The 25358-nt window shown below is 43.2% G+C and overlaps 1 protein-coding gene across 1 annotated transcript in view; it reads right to left on the reverse strand.

Moving 5' to 3' along the window:
• MPPED2 (metallophosphoesterase domain containing 2) overlaps positions 1-25358 on the reverse strand; it is a 165255-nt gene that overhangs the window by 37345 nt on the left and 102552 nt on the right. The window lies entirely within an intron of this gene.

The raw sequence follows: 25358 nt of genomic DNA on the forward strand, positions 1-25358 counted from the left end.
TTGTCGTGTTAGTGCAGAGGTCATCTAAAGAGGAGGCCTAATTAATCACACTGTCAGAGGCAATGAGGAGGAGCATGTTAATAGGACTTTTATTTCACCCAGGAAAGCGGCGGCCTGACAGGGACCAGGAAATATGGCCTGGGTGTTGCTGTTTATTAGCAATGCCGGGATCGGTGGTAACAGGAGCCACGCAGTGTGCGGTTGATAAAGTGCAGGGTGTCACGCAGCAGCAGCAGCAACTCGAAATTAGACTGACAAGAGCCAGCCCTGGGCGGATATTGATAGCTGATAAATAGGAAGCCAGGTGCCGAGGGGCACTGCGGGGAGGGTCCACCGCCAAGAGGGGTCTGTGCAGTTAGGTGGGGGCAGGGACAAAAGGCAGAGCTCGGATTCCGCCCTCTGCTGATAGGTGAAAGGGTCTGCTTGCTGATGGATCATGACTTCATTCCACCAGTATTTCTCCAAAGGCTCCTTGCACCAGTCCCTGTGCCCAGTGCTCGGATGCAAAAAATACACAAGACGCCCATGCTATGGTTATGTTGGCGAGCAGACTGCCTTAAAATATGAAGAAAGCTATCGTTATTCAAAAGAGAAATTCGTATCTGCACTCAAGATACAAAATCAACAACGTCGGGGGTTTACAGAATTGACACTCAGGAACGTGGCTCAGAATCCCTTGTCTGCTGTCAATATCTACTTCTGAGGGAGTATGTTGTCAGAGGTGAATGAGCATCATTTGTGGGGAGAATGAGCCCAATCACAAGCCATTTTCACAACAGGGATCTCCAGTGGGGGACGGAAGATGTCTTCATGTCATTCACACAGAAACCCATCTATGCTTCTGCGGCCACATCCCAGATGCTAAGGAGAGATTCCCAGATTCAAAGGAATCAGCCAGCAAAGGAAGCAACAGCTCCGGGGGTGGGCGGGGCTCTCGGACCGGACTTCCTTCCATAAACCTGGCACCGCTGCCAGGTGCCCACTGGGCAGCTTCATTCTCTGCTGCTGAAATTTCACACAAGTTCAGAACTGTTCTGTGGATTCCACAGATGATCATGATACACACTAAAATGTTACAGTTTTATACACTGATTCTTACAACAGCCTTCAGGGAGGCTGCTGCTAGGCATCCAATGTGATCTACAAGAAAACGGACAAGCCATTTTAGACAACTTTCTTCCACAAGGACGCAATGCAAAGGGCTAATATATGTTTGTAGAAAGCATTCCCTGACAGCCGAGAGGAACATTCCCCCATGATATTTTTAATCCTCTTCCGATGTTTCCTTCATAGCACTCGTTCTAATTCATAACTGCTTTTGTTTTATTCATCTGTTTACTTGCTTGCTCTTCAGTCTCCCCTACTGGTTACCACAGCAGCATGAACTGTGTCTATTATGTATAGATAGGTGGTATGTATGTATGAGAAGCTAGAAAAACTGGAAGTATGCAACCAGAGGATTGTGGGATTGTGGAGGACGCCTGGGCGCCTACCCGTAAAACGTGAGCCTGTTATTGCGCATGTACATAGTCAGACCTATAGTCCTCAGTCTCGCAGTATTTGGATGTGACTTCTGGCGGGAAATTATTTCAATTGAGGTTTGCTGTTGCCTTGTGGCGAGGAAGAGCAGAATTAAAGGTTTCGTTTGTTACCTTGGTTTGAAGTGGAGGAAAATGGGATAGTGATGAATAGTGAAGGGCAGTTTGTCCAGACTGTTGAGAGCTCAGAATTTGTTTAATTGGGATAGAAATCCTGCTAATAGCACCTGATGCCTGAAATCTGAGCATACTACTTTTAGGTTTTTCAGTTCACGTTTTTGGAGACTGCCTATTAAAACATTCCTGGTTGGAAAATGTTTGTATAGAAACCCATAAGTATTAAGTATTTGCTGTGTTAACCATGCTTAGCTCTCCGTAAGAAATATGGAATAATGTTAAACGCCTCATGTTCTCAAGAAGTTTGACTTTTAAAATAAAAAATAAAGAAGAAATATAAATATTAAAAATAAAAAAAGAAGCTTAAGTTTTAGGGGCAATCAGGCAGGCAGGTGAGTGGTTAGGAGCCAGCGGTCCTAGATTGCGAGAGGGATGTCCAACTACTGGTTTAACCTGGCAGTCAGACATCCCCTGAAAGGTCCCAGATTGCAAGAGGGTGCAGGTTGGGCTGAGGGACACCCCCTCCCCCATGCACAAATTTCGTGCACTGGGCCTCTAGTAAATAATAAATATAATGACTAAGACACTATCAGTAACAACAGGTGTGTTAAATTGGTCCTATTTTCAGGATGCATAGTGATTTGTACATATTATTTCACTGATGCTCACAACTGTCTTATAAATTAAATGTTAAGGGTCCCATTTTACAGGTAAAGATCGGAGGTCTGCAGAGGTGAAGTAACCTGCCAATGACCAGCCGTGGGCAAGTGGGGATACTGGGATTTGACTGCAATGCCTGGATTTGTAGGATCAGCCATAGGGCTGCACCCAGGTGTTTCTAAAACATCCGAACAACAGACACAGAAAAGTAATAGCTACATATGTGAACATCCTTGGACCCTACTCTGCACCCAGGTTTTGCAGTCAAAACTTTAATGGCATATGTCTTAGTGGGGGTTTTCAGTTAGCAAAGAATTTCCACATAAGTCACATTTCACCCTCTGAGAAGCTCTCTAAAAAGGAAGAGAGAAAAGATTAGCCCCTTTCTCTTGAAGAGGTAATGAGCTTGGAAGTCTGCCTCAGTGCCACATGGTTGGTAAGCAGGACAGTCTTGAACTTGGTCTCTTGGCTCTCTGTCTTCCCAGGATCATTTTTAATTTTTGCATTTACAGGATTCATGAACTATCCCAATGGATGCTTGGAAAATAACCTGTGGGCAGCACGGGAGAGTAGCAGCTTGACACGTAGCAAGAGTCACCTGGGGTCTCCTCCCAGCCCCATCACTAACTAGCTGTGGGGATCTGGGAAAACCTCTGCCCCGCTCTGGGATGCGCTCCTTCCTGCTTGTAAAGATGATGATGGAATCCTTGACAACATGATCTGTAAGCTACTTTCCAACTCTGACACTCAATGGAAAGCTCTATCTCACTCCTTTTTTCCTTCCTTGCTTCATCTTTTAGCGCTTTTATGACATTTTGGAATTAGATGTGACAATGCTTGCCCCCCTGCCCCCTGCTGACCTGACCCACATGCAGCAGGAAGAGAGGTCTAAGACTGAGGGCGGTGGTCTTTGGGGGCAAGTAGCATCTGTTATGATGAATAATGGAGAGTCTGAATGCCCAATGCCCTCCTATTTATCATGTACACTGGGCTGATTCAGAACCTCCGCTACTGAGGAATCTCTATCTTAGGGCCAGAACTTCAGTCTATAGGGAAACCCCTACCCTATCATCTCTCTCCGTGGAAAATGCTATTTTAATGTTCAAGGAAGCTCGTTTCCACGAATGTCTGCTGGACTTTTACCATTTTCATGTGTGTTCTAACAATGTTAGAGGAACTTTCAAAAGAATACAATGCTTTATGCAGTGGGCCTCATTATCACAGAATTTAAATGGCTGGAGGTGGGATTTTTAAAAATCTCCCTGACTGACAGGCTGCGGTGGGGGCGGGGATCGGTTGGAGCTTTGGAGGCAGGAGGCCTGTGCCCTCGTTCCCACTCTGCATCGTGGGCAGGTCATTTAACTTTAATTTCTTAAATTGAGAATGGAATCACACCAATTAAGCCTGCCTCAAAGGAACTGGGGAGTAGAAGGGAGCCCTGAGTTCCCATTTCCTGCCTCTTCTCATTTTGCCCTTTCTGCTCATTTAATGCTGCCTCAAACCACCTCGATTGGTCACTACAGAATAAAAGCAGAAATCAGTCCGTTTCATGTCTCTGCTTAATCTTCAAGGGCTTTTCACTGCCTAAGAATAAACCCCAGATTCCTGATCTCCGCATAGAGTCCTGGCCGGCACCGCTGCGCTGGCTGCACTGACCCCTGGGCGCCCTTTACCCTTTCACCCCAGTCTCCTTTATCTTGTTATTTCCTGTTCCCAAGGCCTCCTCTCTCCAGCACTGCCAAGTGGCCAGAGTTAAGTCATCCTTCAAGGTCTGGCTTAAACAGGACTCCGTCCAGGGGTGTATGGCCCTGTCATGGTCCATCTTACAGTGTGAACACTTCTCTGTATACATCCATGAGGACCTTGATCCAGGCAGTCTCTGCAGAATTGTCATTAACGGATGTTCTATGTCCTCTCCCTCCCCTCACTCTATCAGCATTTCTCTTGGGGCCCTTGCATCAGGATTACCTGAGGTGCTTGTTAGAAACAAAGACTCCTGGGTCTCATTCAAACTCACCGAATTACCACCTCTGGAGGTGGGGTGAGACTTGTGCATGTGGAAGGGGAGGATCACTTCACTTGGGTGTGAGCTCTCGCGTGGCAGGAATCATGCCTGATTCACTGTGTGTCCCAGAGCCGAGGACCGTGCCTGGCACTCGATGAACATTTGTGAAAGAGGGAACACAGGCAAGTGAAGTCTGAGGGTTTGAGGTGAAATGAGTTGCCCTAGGATGTCATTCTGTCTGGCAGTGTGGGGCTATAGAAAGAGCTCAGAGCGCATGGCCCGCTTCTCTGTCAGCATTCTTCTGTGTGGCCCTGCACCAGGACAGTGGGAATTTACAACAGTGGGGTCTGAGAAAGGAGGGCATTGGGGGGTGACCGCTGATGGAGACAGTGCCTAGGGCAGTGATGGGCAACCTTTTGAGCTTGGTGTGTCAAACTTCGCCGAAAAACTGAGCATAACTCGGGTAGTGTGTCACTTGGAGGAAAAAACTAACTCCAAGACTAGTCGCAAATGTTTCATCCTCAGGAGCAGCAAATGTTTCATCCTCGGCATGCGGCCGCGTGTCATCAGAAATGGCTACGTGTGTCAGTGCTGACACGCGTGTCATAGGTTCGCCATCACTGGCCTAGGGGATCCTCCTGGCTGAGGATTTAGACCAGACAGGACCCCTCATCCAAATGTGACTTCCTGGCAAAATCAGCAGGCGTTCCTTGCAAGGATGGACAATCCAGTCATGTGCTCTGGGTTCCAAAGGGAAACAGCCCCTGTGACAACTCAGAACACTGAATAAATATGAAAGGCTAGACTACCTGTAGCTAAAATCAAGCCTCTGACAACCACATAGAAGCCGATGGATTCCCTGGGGCCCTTCCACTGAAAAGAGAATGTGGGGTCCAAGCCTGAAGGGGTCTGATGTCGCATCAAGCTGAGGCTCAGGCTAGGAAGCCTCCACACCTGGAAGGGGCTCCAGAAAGACACAGGGCAGGGGCAGGGGTGGGCGAGCCGCCCCGGTGTTATTTGCTGGCCCTCAAGGCATCCTTTAATTTAGGTTTCTTCGAAACAAAGTCTTTGAACTGAGGCTTTTCAGGGCCCCTAACAAAATGAAGATGGAAACCACTTTATTTTATTTTGGGGACAATCCAATTTCTCTCCAATAGGCCAATTTCAAAACCGGCTAATTTTTGTAAAAGGTGTACCGCAGCCCCGACACTTGCCTTTGGCTGCCTGCCTGTGGTGACATTCTCACTGAATTCGTTTCCTTAGACATTAGGAAAATAACTGATTTTCCCTTCTTCTGGGGAAAATTTCTGGTTATTTTCTACAGTTTGCTCTGTGATTTCGAAATGGCAGATTTCATTGGACACTGATAAGACCAAGCAGAGAAAATGTTTTTTTCGACTCGGAGCTTCCCCAGTTGGCTCCAAGGGGCAGATGCCCTCCTGCTATGGCGAACTTGATCACGGCTGGCTGACCAGGAATCCCGGACTTGTTCTCTCTGGGGCTGGCTGTTTCCCGGAGACACTGGGACAGCATTTTAATGACATCTGCATGCAGCAGGAGTCAAGGAGGAAACTTCCGGTGCTCTCCCAAGTCGCTGTGGTACACAAAGGAGGTCAGGGAGTGTCATTTCTTTCCCAAAGAGCTCATCCCGGATCTTGTCTTCCTGCCACACACACACCTTTGTTTCAAGCATTTCTTTGAGCTGGCAACTAACTTCTTCACAAGATTCCAAAGAGAAGGGAGCTTCTTTTTCTTTTGGCCAGGAGACTATTGTTGCTTGAAAACTAAAGGGATATCTGCACCTTAATTCCCATGACATTGCTCTAGGAATCTTATTTACAGTATGATAAAAACCCGGTCCATTCTTACAGCCTCATTAAAGCCAAGCCTCATTTAACTAGTCGGACATTTTTACAATGGGTTTACTGGTGTACTGTGATAAATGGCTGTCTAACATCTTTCAACAATCGCAGGACTACAGCCACACCACGATGTGTATAAACACAGCATCAGTTTAACAATGCACAGGGCTGAATAGCAGGAAGCGAAGGCAAGCATTTTCCCTGAGCATTTGTGTGTGTGTGTGTGTGTGTGTGTGTGTGTGTGAGTAGGGGTAGGGGGAAGGAGGTGGGAAATTCACTGGAGGAAAAATTTTTAACAAGTTTAATATTTTGCTAGGGAGGGTAAAGATGACCTTTGAAACTCATGACCTAATTAAAAAAAAGTTTTCCTGAAATTTGATCATTTGATTCCTGAAAGATAAAAAGGGCTGGAAATGGAATGAAAATGACCTTGTTCTCTCTCTCTCTCTCTCTCTCTCTCTCTCTCTCTATATATATATATATATATATATATATATATATATCTTATACCTGAGAAATGAATAGAATGACTTGTGCGTCTAGGCAACTCACCATTCTGGAAGCTGAAGTCCAGCTTGCTTATTCAAGAGAAGGGACAGGTTGCTGGGCAAATCAAAACAACCGGCGCCAAGCCGGATCTTGAAGATCAAAGACTTTTTAAATTTAATTTTAACCAGAGGGTCTACAAGCTCTGCATTTTTTCTCTGTGCTAGAGAATCTAACCATCACCTTTATATTAAATATCACTGGGGCCTCTTTCAGGTACCTGGGTGCCAAAGGGTGAAGCATAAGGCTTCCTAAATTAGGGAAGAACCTTAAATGTACTAATACATTTAGATCCTCTCTGGATTCTCACTGGCCTCTGATATAATTTCATACCAAATGCTGTTGCATAACTGGACAGAGTAAAGCCTCTAGTGTTTACGCCGGGGACTGAGGTCTGACATTCTGTCTAAATGAAATTTCCCAGTTGTCCCAAGCAGTCTTTACCTGGATTCCACGCTAGCAGTTTGAAATGTCACTACGTATTGCTTCAGTGACAGGTGAGCCAAAGCCAACACAGTTGGCTGGCGCTCAGAGCAAACAGGCCTGGGAACAGGCTGGGGTCCCCCCGCCCCTCCTCGGGCGCTGGGACAGGCTCTGCGCCATCAGGGGCCCCAGAAGCTCTGCAGGGACCCTCTCACAGGCTGACCAGGAGGGATGGTGCACCACTGTCACCGAAAAGAAAGAACGCTCGATCTCTCTGTGTCTCATTCCCTAACTGTGCTTTAAGAATAAAAGGCTGCCTTTTGGAGCGAGTTTTGGCAACAGCCCTATTTTTGTTATTAGAGTATACATTTAGAACTAAAATCAGTATTCCATTGAACTAATTTTCATCGTGTTAAAAGAATTTCAAAAGCTAAGTACATATCTTTAGGTTCCTTGCAGTGTCTTGGTTTTTGTCTTCTTTATAATACCAAAAGGCAGCTTCTACAACCTCCGTCGTCCTTCCCATAGGGGAGGGGAGGTAATCAGAAGGCATGTCTGCGGGCTTCAACAGTGTAAATCAATTAGGCATCGCTATTCCCCCCAGGAAGCCAGCCCCTTGCAGATCAGCCTGGCTTAATATGATGAGATATGGGAGCTCCCTGCTTACAAAGGTAAAGATGCCTCACCTGGACAGTCCTGCCATGACCAGAGCAGCCTTTGGGCACATCCAGGACTTGCTAACCTGCCAGGCATTCTATTCAGCTCTTCGAGACTAATATTTGGATGCTCTGTGACTCGGTTTCCCCTCTCTGACACAGACAGAACACTAGCCTGGGTAATGCTTCATCAGACCCTAAATTCAAAGCTTCTGGGTCCTACTTTTGAGGTAAAGCATCCATTCTAAGAACTTAAAACTCTTTCCAGACACATTTTAGTCGTTCTTTACAAATACCATTTTTTTTCACAGCAACCCTGCACTAGTATGAATAAGGGAGGAAACCGTGTACAAATTCCTTTAGTTTTGCTTGTTGTTCCCCATAAGAATGAGCAAATAAAGAATCGGGGGGAAATTCACCTGGAGAAGAGACAAGGAAAGCACCAAATTCCCTTTGAATGTCAGAGGAGCTATCGGTTGTGTGGACTAAGGCTTAGATGGACATGGGTTCAACCCCAGAAGGTTAGCGTAGAACATAATGCCTTGCCTGATGAATGGTCCCCAGTTGAGAGGAACGAAGGCAGAGCAGCGCCAGAGGAGGGGAATGAGCACCCAACCAGCAAAATCAGTCCTGACCATATAGGGGGTAACAAGTGTCCTGGCCATATTCCATATACTGGTTGGGCAGTTAAGCAGAGACTGGATGAGTTCATTCTCATTCTCTCTATTTCTCTCTCTCTCTCTCTCTCTCTCTCTCTCTCTCTCTCTCTCTCTCTGTTGCGTGCACATGTGTAATAAAGGTATGCTGCAGAGGCACTGGATGACTAGACAAAAATTAAGGACTGTTGCCATCCTGAGATTTTATAATCCTAAAAATCAAATGGAAATAAGAATGAAAAGAAATGGCCTAGCCTCCACTTCCCCCCCTTTTTTTTCTTTAGCCCACTTTTATTTTTTGTAGGCACAGTATATCTATTTTAGGCTTTTCCGATGTATTACACAGTGCCATAATGGTTTCCTATATAAGACCTTTTCCATCAGTACTGTCTTCCCAGGAAGGTGAGGCTCTTACAGCACTATGTGAGCACTAATTATTCATGCGACCACACAGCAGCAACGTGAACAAAAACTGGTTAGACTGACAAATACACAGCAATAGGCACTAATTCACACCTGGAGTAAAAGTGATCTACAGCCCTGTTAAAAATACCTCATCGAGAGGAATAAACTGTAGACAGAAAATTCAGTGCCTAGCGGGGGTCAATCTTCTTCTTAGGCTTAAATTTGATAAATTTCTATTTCCTGTCCTTTAAAGCGGGTAGGGAGTTTCAGTCTGTCTGAGAAAAAGACTCATTAGGGTTTATGGAATGAACCCACGTGCTCTGAGAATGCACACCCAACACTACTTCCTGGGCATGTTCTAAGGAAAACAAGAAAAGGTGAGGAGACCATGGGGTAGGTTTTCCCCCTGGTCTGTGACAGGGTTCTCTCGGAGACTGGATCCTTAAAGATGGCATGCACCCATGAGAAGAAAGCTCACAAGGATTTTCTCATTCATATGTTAGTCTGACATTTTGACTTGCTACTTTTTCAAAACAGTCCTTACTTTTTAAGTTGCTGCAAGTCGATATTCTCCTCAAGTCACCTTAAGTCATGTGAGTACCTTAAAATGACCCCTGGGTATTTTTAAATTGTTGATATGTGCCCCAAGTTTGTAAAGTTTCAGATCCTAATCATATAACGAAAGTAAATAAAGCTCCATGGAAGAAAGCTAGTATTTACTCAGTGCTCACTAAATGCCAAGAATCGTTACATAGGTGATAGCATTTAATCTGCAAACTAACTATTTCACGACCTTTATGTTGATGAGGCTCAGAGAGGTAAAGTAACTTGCTTAGGGTCCCACAGCTAGTAAATAACTAAACCAGGCCTCTCACACACTTCTACGTCCAAAGCAACGCTCTTCCCCACACACTAGAGGATTGCAGCAACATTCCCGAGTTAGCAACAAGCATCATCTTGGGTTTATTTGTGGGACGCCACATTCTTATTTGGGGGTTAATTCAGAATCTATGTTCCCAGAGTGAAGATACAGTTTGATGTCAGAAATGAACCAATATGTATTAAGTTCTCAATTTCCAAAAGTCCAGTGCAACCTCTGATGCTGCAGCACCTAATGTTTATAAGGTGCTCCTGGAATGTAAGAGAGGGAGCCCTTCCCATGGCATGGAAGGAGCCCCTCACTTGAGCGCCAAAGCCCTGCCTGGGCCCTCATTCTGGCCCTTCCAAATCAGCCCCTGCCATCATTCTCAGTCTGTCTTCTCTTGTGCTAAATGAGAGACGCAGATTAGATGATCTCAACGGTCCTTTTCAGTTCCAAGCATGAGAAAATACTTGAGGTTGGGACAAAAAAAGTTAAAACATGAAACAAGGAAGCATGAAATGTTAGAGGTGGAAAAGAAACTCGGAGATCCATTAGTACCATATTTTCATTTTATACTTAAGCAAATGGAAGGCCAAAGGGACAAGGTGGCATCCAAAATTACACCACTAGGAAGTGGACCATGTATATAACTGAGTTTCCATCAACCCTCCCTCTACAACACAGAGAAGAACCAGCTTAAAATGACACATAATTGAAGGGGAAATATTTTAAAAATCAGTAAAAAAAAACAACAAAACCACAATTACTATATCTCCACCAACACAGATCATGAATTAACTGGATTTTAATTTATTTTCTCTCCACTTTTATAGGAAAGATGTCCCCAACAGGTGTCAATTTATAAAAAGTGATCCTAAGAATAAATACACAGCCACCTCAAACACCTATCGCTTCAAAGGCAGCTGTTCTCACATTTTAATGAGCATAAAAATCACCCTGGGTGCTAAAGTGTGGGTTTCCTGCCCCCGCGCCCCAAAGGTTCTGATTTACATCGAGGCAGGACCCAGGCACTGGATTAGGGGAATGGAGGTTGAGACGGAGACCTGTATTCAGGAACTTCGTGTTCTAAAGGTAGATACGTGGGGTCAATAAAATTTTGTTAATTATGGTCACCTGGAGACAACAGATGACCCTTGATTTAAAATTCCTAGGGCAATTTTGAACAGTTATTAAAATAAATGAGTTTTTTCGTTTAATCTTCAGAAATTTAAACTTTACCCAAACACTCCACCCACCACAGATGCCTGTGTATCAGTGTTGGGTTACTTTCTGTGCACAATGTTACTTAGCACATTCACAAATAAACCCAGTTTCCTAAAGTGGGACTTTCATGGGACCATGGAGTATCTGGTTTAACACAGACAAAGTCACTATGACAACGCTAATTGTACAATAAGAAAACCCATAAACATCCAAGCAGAGACAAGAAAAGCTGAACTCTAAGGTTTAACAATACGGCGTCTCGTGGGGTTTCTCTGCAATTGGAAATGTTCAGTCTTCATAAGAAAGAAGCCTTTGCAGCTCCTTTAGGTCATGTTATAAGGAGAGGCCTTGACAAGATCATGAAATATTCAGTGTAGCAGCTTTCGAATCCACCAAGTTTCACACAGAAGCTCTTTCTCTGGGTCATATTATTCCAACATGTACCCCGAGTTACATGAAATTGGAAATAATAATTCTCCTGCCCCCTTCAACCCTAAACTGCCATGAGTACGGTCAGGTTGGATTACACAGACCAGCATTGAACATTTTTCTCTCTGGAAATCCTGGGAACATGTGTATCGGGACAACCAGTTTTGTCCAAGGGTGGCAACTGTTTTCAGAAAGCCAAACGGACACTCTTTCTCCAGAAATGGAGAGACATGGTTTGAACTATCTGGAGACCAGCAGCAGCTTATGTGAGAGTCAGGCTGGTGTCGGTTCCACTTTGTAGGGCCCTGGGCATTTTGTACTTGGCACAACCAAGACCAGGGGTGCCCTAAAATGAAGCAGCGATGGCCAGATGAGAGTTCCATGCCCTGCTTCTAGCATTTTCTGTTTATATCCAGAGGATACTGTGTTCTTTGTGAAAGCTGGCTCTTCTTTTTTGTATCTGTTATGCAATACTTTTTTTTTTCTTTTTTTTACCTTTTTTTAAGTTTCCAAATTGTATTTGAAATGGATAGTGACAGTACATATTCTAAAAATACCCCAATTTAAACATATCCACTGCATCCAGAATTAATCAATTTTATGACTTTTAAAATTTTTTTCACTTCTTTACTTTTTAAAAAATATATATTTATTGTTGAAAGTATTATAGATGTCCCCCTTTATTTCCCCATTGACCCCCTCCACTGTGCACCCACCCCCAACCCAGGCCTTCACCACACTTTATTGTCTATGTCCATGGGTTATGCATATATGCATATAAGTACTTTTATATTTTTTATGCATTTCTGCTTTCCTTGGCCACAATGAAAATGTGGAGCCCAATCCCTCACCTTCTTAAAATGGAAGAAAACCCTTACTGACGAGAATCATCAATCTACAGTCCCATATTTCCGGGGGTAGGGTGGGGTAGGAATTCTATCAGCTATAAAGAACCTGATAAATTGCAGATGGAAATGTCAAATGGTGCAGCTGCTGTGGAAATGGTATGGTAATTTCTCAAAAAAATTAAACATGGAATCACCATGTAGCCCAGCCATTTCACTTCTGGCTCTATACCCAAAAAAAGTGAAAGCAGGGACTCAAACAGCTATGTGCACGCTCATGTTCGAGGCAGCATTATCCACAATAGCCCATAGGTGGAAGCAATCCCAGGGTCCACAGACAGATGAATTGATAAAGTACAGCATACACATACAAAGGAAGGGAATTCTGACACATTCTAGAACATGGATGAACTCTGAAGACATTATGTTGAGTGAAACAAGCCAGCCTTAAAAAGGACACATACTGTATGATTCCACTTATATGAGTTACCTAGGTAGTCAAATTTATACAGATAGGAACTAGAATGGTGGCTGCTAGGGGCTTGGGGGTTAAGGGAAATGGAGTTACTGTTCAATGGGCATAGAGTTTCAGTGTGGAATGATGCAAAAGTTCTGGACACGGTGGCGGTGATGGGTGCACAACAATATGAATGTACTTAATGCCACTGCACTGTACACTTAAAAATGGTTAAAATGACAACTTTCATGTTATGTATTTTTATCGCAATAAGAAATAACCTGATAGGGAAATAGTGATGCCGGACCAGAGAGCCCCTGAATGGGACTCGGTTAGCATTTCATTTGTGCCACAGCACAGTTAAGTCTCTCCCTGCAGGAGTGGAAAGGATGCTCTACCTCCTGACACCCCAACATCAGGACCACGAGTAGAAGCCCTGAAGGCTGTCAGGATTGCTACAGGATAAAGAGATGGATGCGAATGGCTCAACAGTATAAAGCGCAGCACCCAGAGACAGGAATAGGATGGAAAGGACCTTAAAGAAGAGAGAATGCCCCCTGGAAGTTTACTACAACAGTTAAATCTTTAGAAAGAGTGAATGTGCTGTTAGTCTTCCCATATTTAAAGGAGAGCATCTTGACAATTTAATTTCCAGATTTCCTCAAGTCTTATTTCAGGTTCTTCAAGTAAACGTCATGTATTTCTTATCACAAATAGAAACGTAGCTATGTTACAAATGATCCTGTGTAAACATTTAGGCCAGTGATGGCGAACCTATGACACGCGTGTCGGCACTGACACGCGTAGCCATTTCTGATGACACGCGGCCGCTGAGGCAGGCCGCATGCCGAGGATGAAACATTTGCTGCTCCTGAGGATGAAACATTTGCGAAATAATGTTTTTTCCTCAAAGTGACACAATGTTTTTTCCTCACAGTAAGTTATGCTCAGTTTTTTTGGCGAAGTTTGACACACCAAGCTCAAAAGGTTGCCCATCCCTGATTTAGGCAGTAATCCTCCATGTGTTGCCAGACTCAGGAGGTCTGGGAAGTGGGGTATTTGGGGAGACCAGGGAAAATACTGCAGTTACCCAGACAGCAATCTGCATGAAAGAACCCGGAAAAGTTTGCCGTGGTTCTGGGCACATTTTGAGAACATAAAACTTTAAGTTCACATTCAACACCTGTTCTTCATTACCCTCTGTTTTCCGGGGTAAAGACACCCCCGTTACCAGGGAGCAATCAAATATATAAACATTCCTTTAACTTAACAATCATCTGAAAGCAGCAAAAAGCAGAATGCAAACAAAACCAATCCTGCAAGCACCAATCCCCAGCAGGAGCTCATTCATGTTATTCTGTAACCCATCTGGAAAGAGAGAAAAAAAATCATCCTAACTTCCAGATCCAACCTGGGCATGAAGGACTATGAAGACTTCAGTTTATGCTCTGCATAAAAACGAATGCATACGAAATGCAAATAATTTAAAATAATGCAAAGGTACCAAGGGTCTTTTTCAAAATACATTCAGGAATATTCGTCAAAAGGAAAGGGGGAATAAGTCACGCTTAAGTATTATTTTAAACAATTACTTCCTTCACGTGGGGGAAAAATTCTGTTTCTATTTCTGGCCCTCCGTCTATTTTCCTGGAGCAGATCTCCAAAAGAGGTTTACGAACGTCCGAGTACTTGCAAACAAGAATTCCCATCCACATAACTGATTAAATAAAAAGCCACTGGAGTAGGTTTAATTGATGGAAACTGAAATAAATAGATGTATTTACTACCCACATGGCAACAAGTATGGAAAAGGGCACAGTCCCTATCATCTGGGATTTATTTGATGGATGGAAAGTTTAATAAGAATCTAAAAAGGCACATGTGAAGAGACTTTAAATCTGGGGGGAAAAAAGGGTCATACAGTAGGGAGCTGGGTTGGGGAAAAGCATTAACTGTTGGAGGAAATAAAGATGGATTTTCCTAAAGAACCTGTGGTTTAGAAAAAGGCACATGCAATAGCTAAGAATAGTTGAGTGACTTTAGAATCGAATCTGTCACTCCAGGACCTGCGCACTCCAGGTCCCCACCCACGCCCTGCAGAGCAGATCTCTGGGCACAGGTGGGCATCTGCAGCTCTTTCATATTCTCCATGGAAGTCTTCTGCGCCTTCCACCTTGGGAAACCCTGGCCGGGGACTTTAAATTTACAAATATTCGAACTCACAAAAGAGAGAGATGTAATAGAAGTCCCTAACACCTGGTCTCCGTACAGATTTGTCACTCAGAAAGGTTTCTCAGCCATGTATTCAGGCCAACGGTGAAAGATCAGTTACAATAGAATACTGAGAACCACTGAAAAAAATAAACACCAAGTAATTGTGATTGTGTAGAGGAAACGAGCTTCAAAGGGGAGCTGTCCACTTCCTGCCCCCAGTAAGCAGCTCAGAGCGGGCCCTTGTTAGCTGCTTTCCCACGCTCATGCTTCCATTTCCCCACAACCCCGGCTTCCATTTGGGGATCCATGGTAAGCTGCCTCATGCCCAGCAAGGTACAAGTTGCAACCGAGGCTGAGGCCATTAGTGCATTCCATCCCTTTATCCCTGGTTGTGGGTACAAGGATGGAGACATGGCCCAAGTCAGCCCACAGGTCCAGCTTCAGGATTTGGCTGAGTCTGCCTCCGTCCTACATGCAGTCTCCTCATCTGTTAGTTCCCAAAGCCAGTGGCAGCCACTTGGAAAGCATGAAAAGAGAGTATGCCTGAGAACGGAGCCAACCTCTAAGAAATGGGAAGAAATGAAAAGAAGGTTTCCCATAAATAATTGAGTGACTAAATGTAAGTTATTATTTGTTCCTGTGGATTTCTACACAGAATCACTGCTTTCAAATTCAGAATTTTAATTTTTGGAATTTAACAGGTTTATCTCAGCCCCTTGAATGGTGACCCAGCTAGGAGAGCAAAGTCTGACAGCCAGGTAATTCAATAAAGGGATTAACAAATGGAGAATTAGTTTCAAAGGTGTTAGAAGAGGAACTGGGTTTAGTAATTAATTGTAGGATGCCACTGTGCCCCCTGGGGCGCAGTGACAAAGGGAAGAGGTGTTGCTGCCGCAGGCCAGGACCACCCTGACAGCTGGGACCATAAGGACTCACCCAGCTGAGCCCACTGAGGAAACGGTTCCCCAGGGGAAGCTGGACTCCGGAGCCCCACTAGAGGTCAGTGAGCAAAGGAGCTGGGAATCCTAGCTGCCCTGTGATGCAGAGAGGAGCAGGACGAGGACCGGAACAGATCTGAATGCAAAGCGCAAAGGATCAGTGCAACCTCAGTTTTAAAACATTAATACTTTAAAAAACAAAAATGCATTGAAACATGTGCTCATAAAAGTAAAATAAAAACAACAACCCACAGACAAAAAACATTAATTCTTTGCACTCGCTTGCTTTTTTCATCAAGCTGCTACCGATGCTAACCGTGTCGAGTCACACTCGACATCCGAGTGCAAAAGGTTAATACTGACAGTGCAAGGACACGCAGGGACCCAATCAAAGGCCAGGGCCCGAGCTGGCCCTCGATTATCTTCCCCCACTTTAAATCCTTTTGAGAATTCAACTAAAACAGGACTTTTGGGCCCCAGATGCTTATGGAATATCTGGATACATGCACTTGAAAAGGTAATTATTGAGGCCTGTACCTCCATGCCATTCTGACTCCTTACTCTGAGCCAACTCTACTTGGTAAAAATGGGAGCCTACACTGAGTGGCCAGATTATTATGATCTCTGAACGCATAATAATCTGGCCACTCAGTGTATATCCTATATAATAAAAGGCTCATATGCAAATTGTCCCCTCAACCAGGAGTTCGACCAGCAGGCAGGCCGGCCAACCACCCATGTCCCCTCCCCCTGGCCAGGCTGGCCTGACCCCACCCATGGACAAATTCATGCACCAGGCCATATATATCTATATATCTATATATCTATATATCTATCTATCTATACACACACACACACACACACACACACACACACACACACACACACACTGAGTGGCCAGATTATTATGCATTCAGAGATCATAATAATCTGGCCACTCAGTGTATATCTAAGGCTAAACCTATGTGAACACACTTCTGAGCCTCTGGAGCTACAGTGTGTGTGTGTGTGTGTGTGTGTGTGTGTGTGTGTGTGTAATGTTATAACAAATACTTTAAGCATACACACATAGCTCACATTTTTCCCTCCACACATGACAGACTAGTTAGCAGAAATATTAATCTCTGTTTGTTGTCCTCTGTTTTTCTCTCCCTTATTCCAAGAAGGCCTTTGTGTTCCTTTGCCTCAGGGGTGTTTATATCATGGTTTAAGCAGAAGTTGCCAGAAATACCACCTGCCCCCACCCTTCCTGACTTTTGTTTTCACTGAGCATGAAGCTAGGTCAACACACTGGGGAGGAGGGCCTGGGGCCAGGGATGGAGGTGAAGGATTACAAGAAACAGTCAAGATAAACTGGAGGGGGAACTCTGCAGTTGAGACAGGAGTCCAGTCTGGACTAGTGAGGCCTGGGCTGGAATTCCAGGCAGGGGACAGGGTGGTGGTGGTGGGTGACAAGTCCTCAGTGCGGTGTCCCTCAGGAGGACAAATCATGCCCTAATTCTCAGCTGGTGCAGAGACACCCCCCTCCCCGCCAGCCCAAGTCAGGGAAAACAAAGCCATCATTTGATTTCAAAGGACCATTGGAGGCCAAAAAAGGGCCCAATAGCAGTGGACCAAAGTCCAGAGGGCCCCTCTAAATGTCCTGGATCTTTCCAAGGGCCAGGGCTGAGAGAGCCCCAATCATGGGTAAAATCTAATTTATTCCTGCACTAAGGGGTGAGGACTCAGATTTAGATCTATTTCAACTGTGAAAGCAAACAAACAAATAAGCTGATGTGCAATGTCTTGCGTCTGTATATCATAGCGGAATAATATTCACACCTGCTACACATGTTTAAATGTTTAAAAACTCAAGTTGCTGCTGCAGAGTTATAGCTCACGCCTTGGGCTTTCATCAGTAAATGCAGCTGGGAAATTGCTGGGCGGGGGGCGGGGGGCGGGGGGAGCTGGTGACATTCAGAATCCTTATCTTGGAGGTGGGCTTGCTGATGGTTAAGACAGCATGAACGTCCCTTAGACTTGGGGGGACCAATCCCACATTCTACAGAGAAGGCAACAGAGCTGAGGCCCCGAATTCAAGGCAAAGATGCCACAGATGACAACACTGTTTCCCAAGCTTCAGTCCTCCTGTACTAGAGGCATGCTTCATTTGCCACATCTGCGGACCACCTGTACTAATATTTACCGAATATTTCTCTACATATGGACTCACTTTTATTACTTAAAACAAATTTATTCTCACCCTAAACAACAATACTCATGAAGGCACCAGGTTGGTGTGCTACACATACACATATCACACGTACGCTTTTCAGTATGCATGCAATAAACACGAAACTACCAAAGAACAAATGCTCATCTGTGCACGCCTATGATTATGTCATGCTTCGTTAAGTGGCATAACTTAGCACAGTTTGGGGAACTGCATCGCATGCATTTCTGTAAGAACTACGATTGCTCTGGGTGTTCGGATGGTATTTTCTCTTGCCTTTGATCCGAGCTTCCAGACTTTGATAGCTTCTCATGATGATTGGTCTGAATGCAAAATGCTACTGAGAGAGGGAAAAAGGTGGGGGGGGGGGGGGGAGAAAGGAGAGTCAGAAGGAGGAGGAAGAGATGAAATAATCAGGAGAGAAGGAGAAAGAAGAAAATGAAAGATGCTTAGGCAAGAGATCCAACATTAACAGCACAGGAACCTCTGTATGTGTGTATTTTTGTATGAGCAACGTAATCATACAGGAAGTCTGTTTATCAAAAACACGGTTATCTCATGAAGAGGCAGTATTATCCCTAAACAATGGCACAAAGCTGGTCCCAAACATAAACCTGAAAATAAGAAGCATTTATGCTCTCATCGTCCAGATTCTCCCAGAGCCCCTCGGAGTTTTCACCCGTTACTTGGTCTTGGCCTCTTCGATCTATGGAGACTTCCCACTTCCCACACAGTCAGCCCTCCCTCTGCACCTTCCCCACTCACCGTCCTTATCGGCTCAGGAAGAAATTTCTGCAAAGCTCTTCCTCTGGTCACTGATATCTGGGAACCAAATCCATTAAGATATTTTTGATCCTTACTCATGCTATTTTGAATGTCTGGTGCACAGGAAGGAACTGATAAAAATAGAATTACAATGCCCTTACCGCCAAAGTAGCAAAGGGGCTGATTAAGATTGATGTCTGAATAAATATACAATAGCAGGCCCAACATTTTAATAGCTTTTGATGGAAGCAGAAAAAGAGTGCGAGTTTTCCCTGACTGTGAATGTGTACATTTCTGTTCCCTTACCAAGAACTTTTTCCCTAAAAGATGACTCCTCTTATTTTCAAAGTCATGTAGAATAATAATGACAATAATATAAAATAATGGCTAATATTCATTGAGAACTTACTGGATGACAGGCATGGTCTGGGAAGTTTACATGTGCTAACTCAACCCAATAGGGAGGCTTGGATACTGTTACTTCTTTTTCATAGATGAGGAAACTCAGAATTAGAGATGCTGCAATAGCATAACAGAGAGATCCAAGCCCAGTCCTGCTTCTCCAAATAAGTATATCAGCATGCGAGTTACTTAATCTCTCTTCATCCAGCCTCCTCTGTAGTGAAAGGTATCTAAAATACGGGTTGTTTTGAGGACTAAATGAGAGGTACGTAAAGTCTTTCAGAGAGTGCCTACCACAGAGTAAGCCCTCAAATACTACATCACCACCACCACCACCATCAACTTCATCATCATCACCATCATCACCACCATCATGGCCACCACCACCATCTTTCCTTCTTCCAAATTCCCCACTGATTAGGAGGAATAATCTCATTCTCTCTCTCTCTCTCTCTCTCTCTTCTCATTCTCTCTCTCTCATTGTATTAACCTTTCTTCTGTATGTTGTTGGATATGATTTGCTAAATTTTGTCAAATATTTTTGTATCTGTTCATGAGGCATATTATTATGTAATTTATTTTGGGGGGGTAATGTCTTTGTTAGATTTTGGTATTAATGTTATGCTAGCCATCAGATATTGAAAAATATTCCCTCTTCTTCTAATTTCTGCGTTTATGCAAGTTTTTGATATTTCTTCTTTGTATGTTTGATGAAATTCACCAGTAAAGCCACCTGGGCTTGAAGTTTTCTTGTTGAGAAGGTTTTTGAAAATGAATTCTATTTCATTATTATATACAGGACTATCCAAATTTTACGTTTTATCTAGTGTCTTTTTTTTTTTTTTTTGGTAAACTGTGTTTTTGTAAATTGTCCATTTCACCTAAGTTTATTGGCATGAAGATGGTCATAATAATCTCTTATTATATTGTAATTAGAGGCCCGGTGCATGAAATTTGTGCACGGGAAGGGGGAGTCCCTTCAGCCCAGCCTGCACCCTCTCCAATCTGGGACATCCCTCTCACAATCCTGGACCGCTGGCTCATAATCGCTCACCTGCCTGCCTGCCTGGTCGCCCCTAACTCCTGCTCCCCGCCCCCTCCCCCGCTGGCCTGATCAACCCTCACGGCCTCTTCATGCCGGCCTGATTGCCCCAACTGCCCCCCCCCCCCCGTCGCCCCCAACGGCCCCCTTCTGCTGGCCTGGTTGCCCGCAACTGCACCCTCACCATGCCGGCCTGGTCGCCTCTTACTACTCCCCCTGCTGGCCTGGTTGCCCCAACTGCCCCCCTCTGCCGGCCTGGTCACCCCCAATTGTCCCCCCTGCTGGCCTGGTCACCCCTCGTGGCCCCCGTGTGGGCCTGGTTGCCCCATGCAGCCTGCTTGTTCAGTCGTTTGGTCGTCCCTCACTAACCCCCCTGCCAGCCTGGTCACCCCACACAGCCTGCTTGTTCAGTCGTTTGGTCGTCCCTCACTAACCCCCCTGCCAGCCTGGTTGTAGACAGCCATCTTGTGAGGGCATGATGGCCAATTTGCATATTACCTCTTTATTATATAGGACTAGAGGCCCGATGCAAGAAATTCGTGCAAGGGGCTTAGACCTCATAGCCGCGGCAGCTTGCCTTGGCCCTCACAGCCCTGGCTTTGTCTGGAAGGTCATCCAGAAGGACATCTGGCTGTCCGGTCTAATTGGCATATTATGCTTTTATTATTATAGACTAGAGGCCCGATGCACAAAATTCATGCAAGAGTAGGCCTTCCTTCCCCTGGCTGCTGGCACCGGCTTCCCTCTGGCACCCAGGATCCGGGCTTCCCTCTAGCACCAGGGACTTGGACTTCCCTCTGGCCACTGGCAGGCACCCGGGACCCAGGCTTCCCTCACAGCCCTGGCTTTGTCTGGAAGGTCTGGTCTAATTAGCATATTATGCTTTCATTATTATAGATGTTTCTAAGAGCTGTAGTGATAACTCTTTCATTCTTGATATTGGTGATTTATATTCTTTCTTTTTCCTTGATCATTAGAGGTTTATTAGTTTTGCTGATCTTTTCAGAGGTCAAGTTTTAGCTTTGTTATTTTCTGTTTTCTATTTCACTGATTTCTGCTCTTAATTTCAGCAATTCCTTCATTCTAGTTACTTTGGAGTTGTTTTTGCTTTTCTTTTCCCAGGCTCCTGAGATGGAAACCTGAGGTAATTGGCTGCAGGTCTTTATTCTTTCCGAAAATAAACATTAGAGCTAAAACTTTCCTTCTAAGCAGTGCTTTATCTCTACTCTGCAAACTGTACTGTGTTGTATTTTCATTGCTATTCATTCAATTTGAAATCATTACTAAATTTGGGCATCTATGACTCATTTAGAAGCATGTTGCTTAATTTCCAAATATTTGGAGTTTTCAAATGTGTCTTGTTATTGATCTCTAACTAAATTTCATTGTCTTGAGGGAATGATTTTATACTTTGTTTTTAGATTTACTGAAACTTGGTTTATGGTCCAGCATATATTCTACCTTGGTGAAAGGACCATGTGCACTTGAAAAGAATGTACTTAGGTAAAGTGTTCCACAAATACCAATTAGGTCAAAGTGGTTAGTGATGTTCAGATCCTTGTATGTTTTACTGATTTTTTGGGGGGCCTAGTTTTATAACCAATTAATGAGAGAGATGTGTTAAAATCTATTATGGAATTGTCTCTTTCTCCCTTTAACAATGTCAATATTTGCTTCGTGTATTTCTAAGGTCCAATGTTAAGGATATATATATTTATGACTTACGTCTTTCTGATGAACTGATCCTTTTATCATTATGCATTTCCCTCTTTATCTACAGTAATACTCTCCTTCTTAAAGTATATCTAATATGATGTTAATTGGGCTATTCCAGCCTTCTTATGCTTACCATTTGCCCGGTACATCTTTTCCCATCTATTTACATCAATCTATTTGTAGCTTATATTTGAAGTGCATCTTTATACTTAAAATGTGTATTTTTTAAATAAAATATAGGTGTTTTCTTATTTATTCAAATAACCTCTGCCTTTTAAATTCATTTCATGTAATTATTCATGTGAGTAGATATAGAACATCTCTTATTTATTTTCATTTGTCCTTTGTTTCTATTGACTTTTTTAGAGAGAGAGAGGCAGGGAAAGAGATGGAATCATTGATGAGAGAGGGACATTATTGATTGGCTGCCTCCTGCACACCCCGTACTGGGGATCGAGCCTGCAACCTAGGCACGTGCCCTGAATGGGAATCGAACCAACAACCTCTTGGTTCCTGGGTCAAACTCAACCACTGATCAACACTGGCTGGGTTCTTTGTCCTCTGTTTTTTGTTCTTCTCTTCATCCTTCCTGGCTTTTTTTTTTTGTATTAGTTAAGTTTTTTGGAATTCCATTTTACCAATTGGCTTCAAAACTATGTATTATATTTTTAGGGGTTATTCTAGGGTTATAGTATACATCCTTAACATTTTACAGCCAAGTTAGAATAATATTGTACCATTTCACATAAAACGTGAAGTCTTGCAATCATGTAAGTCTCCTTACATTACTATATGACATAGTTGTCATATCCCATCTACAAATGTTATGAACACAATAATATAACCAGTCATATGCAGTTTTGAAGATAATCAGTGGGAAAGTAGATTTTTATAACCATCTAGATATAAACCATTCGTTCCTGAAGATCTGAGTTCTCTAGTCTCATTTCCCTTCAAACTGAAAAATGTCCTTTAGCACTGCTTGTGGTTTGGGTTTGGTAACAATAACTTTATTTTTTTATTCGAAAATATTATTTTGTTTTTATTCTTCAAGGATATTTTCATTGCCTGTAGAATTCTGGGTTCACTGTTTTTTGCCCTCCACGATTTCTGATAAGTTTGATGCCATTTAAATCAATGTTCCTCTATAGGAAATGATTTGTTTTTCATCTGGCTGCCTAAACTATTTTCTCATTTTCTTTGGTTTTCAGCAATTTGACTATGATATTCCTATGCATAGTTTACTTGATATTTTTGCCTATATGGAGTCCACTGGGCTTCTTAATCTGTAAATGTATGTCTTTCACCAAATTTGGGAACTTGGAAGCATTATTTCTTCAAATAAATTTTTGGTTCTACTCTCTCTTCTCCTATGGGTCTCAATTTTCCTTTTTATTAAACCTTTGATATTGTCCCATAGATACCTGACAGAGCTATTAATTTTTTCAATAATTCTTATTCTCTTCTTTAGACTATATAATTTCCATTAATTTAGCATGGAGTTCATCCACTGTTTTTTTTTTGTTTTTTTTTTTTGGTCTATCTGCTATTAAGCCCATGTAATGAATGATGTATCCAGGCATTATACCTTTTCCAAAATTTCTACTTGGTTCATTATTTTTTATATCACTTCTGATGATATAAAATTAACCCTCACTTAGCATAATATAAGAGCTGCTTTAAAATCCTTTTCTGATAATTCCAATATGTGATTCATCTTAAGGTTGGCCTCTGCTGATTGTCTTCTCCCTTGACAATGGCCCTCCACATGTCAATTAATACTGTCTATTTTGGAAGTTACGTTGTGGAGACTCTGGGTTGTGTTGTATTTCTCTGAAGAATCTTCATGATTTGTTTCAGCGGCAATTCATTTGGCTAGAATCAAACTCTAAACTCTGTGGTGGGTGGTGTAGTTCAGTTCTCAGTTCAGACTGCATTCAATCTGTCCATGCATGTGTGGCTCAGGAGTCGCCCAGAGACTTGGGCAGCGTTTATATACAGATTTTGGGGCTCATTTTAGTTCTCTTTTTTTCTGGAACTCTCCCTCACGTGTTGGTAGCTCTGGTTATTCTAAACTCTTTCAAATAGTTCCTCCTACCAAAAAAAAAAAAAAAAAAGGAGTGCAGGCTCTCCTTTGTAATTTTAGCTACCCCATTCCATAACTCTATCTAACTATGGCTGCCCTCAGGGCAAAACCAAAGAAATGGAAAACTCACTCTATGCCAGTGGCTTCCTCTAAGTGTCAAATCCCCTCCAAAAATCTCCGTTTGTATTTATTCTTCAAAACCTTAGGTAGTTATTTTTTGGATTTCCCTCCCCAGAATTTATAGTTATTTGTGGATGGTTCAATCTGTTAGGAGTTTATTCTTCCATAATCATAGCAGAAAATCATAGTATCATTTTTATAAAGTTCTACCTCAATACTTAGATATGTGTTCGTTAAGATACATTTAAATGAGCTAAAAAATGATAAAGTTCAAATTAATTTACCCCTGGAGAAAAAAGATAGAGGGATAAGAGAAGGGAAACCCATAGATAAATACAAATTATTGTCTGAGTTCTAGTGCTCTGGCTGTGTGTGTGGGCTAATGGCTGTTCATTACATTATTCAGAAAAGGATAAATAACATGATAATAATAGGGCTATGCATAGACCCGCGATGGCAGTGTGTCATGAACCAAGGACTTTGATTAATTTAATTCTGTCCACCTAAGAACAAATGTTCACAGAGTCCTCGTCTTGTCCTTAGACTCCTGAAAAGTCTCAATACCGACATGATTCTGAGAAGCTCCAGTCACAGGGCCTATGAAATAGCTAAGGATTTATGAGATACATTGATAGGTAAAATTTATGGGCCATTCAAATTTAGGCACATCTTAGACACATGGTTAATAATGAGAACCCCCCTAAATAACGTTGTGGTTTGAATGAGAAGGATAAAAAAGACAAAACCAGGCATGTGTGTATTGTTTCTTTGTTCACAATACATACAGGCTGTCTGAGACAGGAAAAGTTCCTAAGGGTTTAGAAGCAAGGAATAAGAATGAAAAGAGACTGAGCGTAAGAACGCTGCAGCATTGTCAAAGCAGGAGGAACCTTCAGCTTGCATGCTTAAAAGCTTGTCCACATGTCAGGGACCGTGGGACATTTTCCCAGAGGGGACTGGACAGGGAGCCTCTCTGGTCTTAGTATCTTAAACTAGGCTGAATGGAACACCAGGGAATATGCTGGAGGGAGGGAGATCACACTGGCCAAAGGGGTGGAAAAAGTGATGTAATCAGAGTTTTTTCCCATCTCTAATTTTATGACTCTCTGTAAAAAGGAAGAATTCAAACCACTTCAAAATAAGATCACCGGAGACCTGGCTTGAAGATGGGATCTGAT

This window comes from Eptesicus fuscus, chromosome 13 (genome assembly GCF_027574615.1).
Source record: "Eptesicus fuscus isolate TK198812 chromosome 13, DD_ASM_mEF_20220401, whole genome shotgun sequence".
Taxonomy (NCBI): domain Eukaryota; kingdom Metazoa; phylum Chordata; class Mammalia; order Chiroptera; family Vespertilionidae; genus Eptesicus; species Eptesicus fuscus.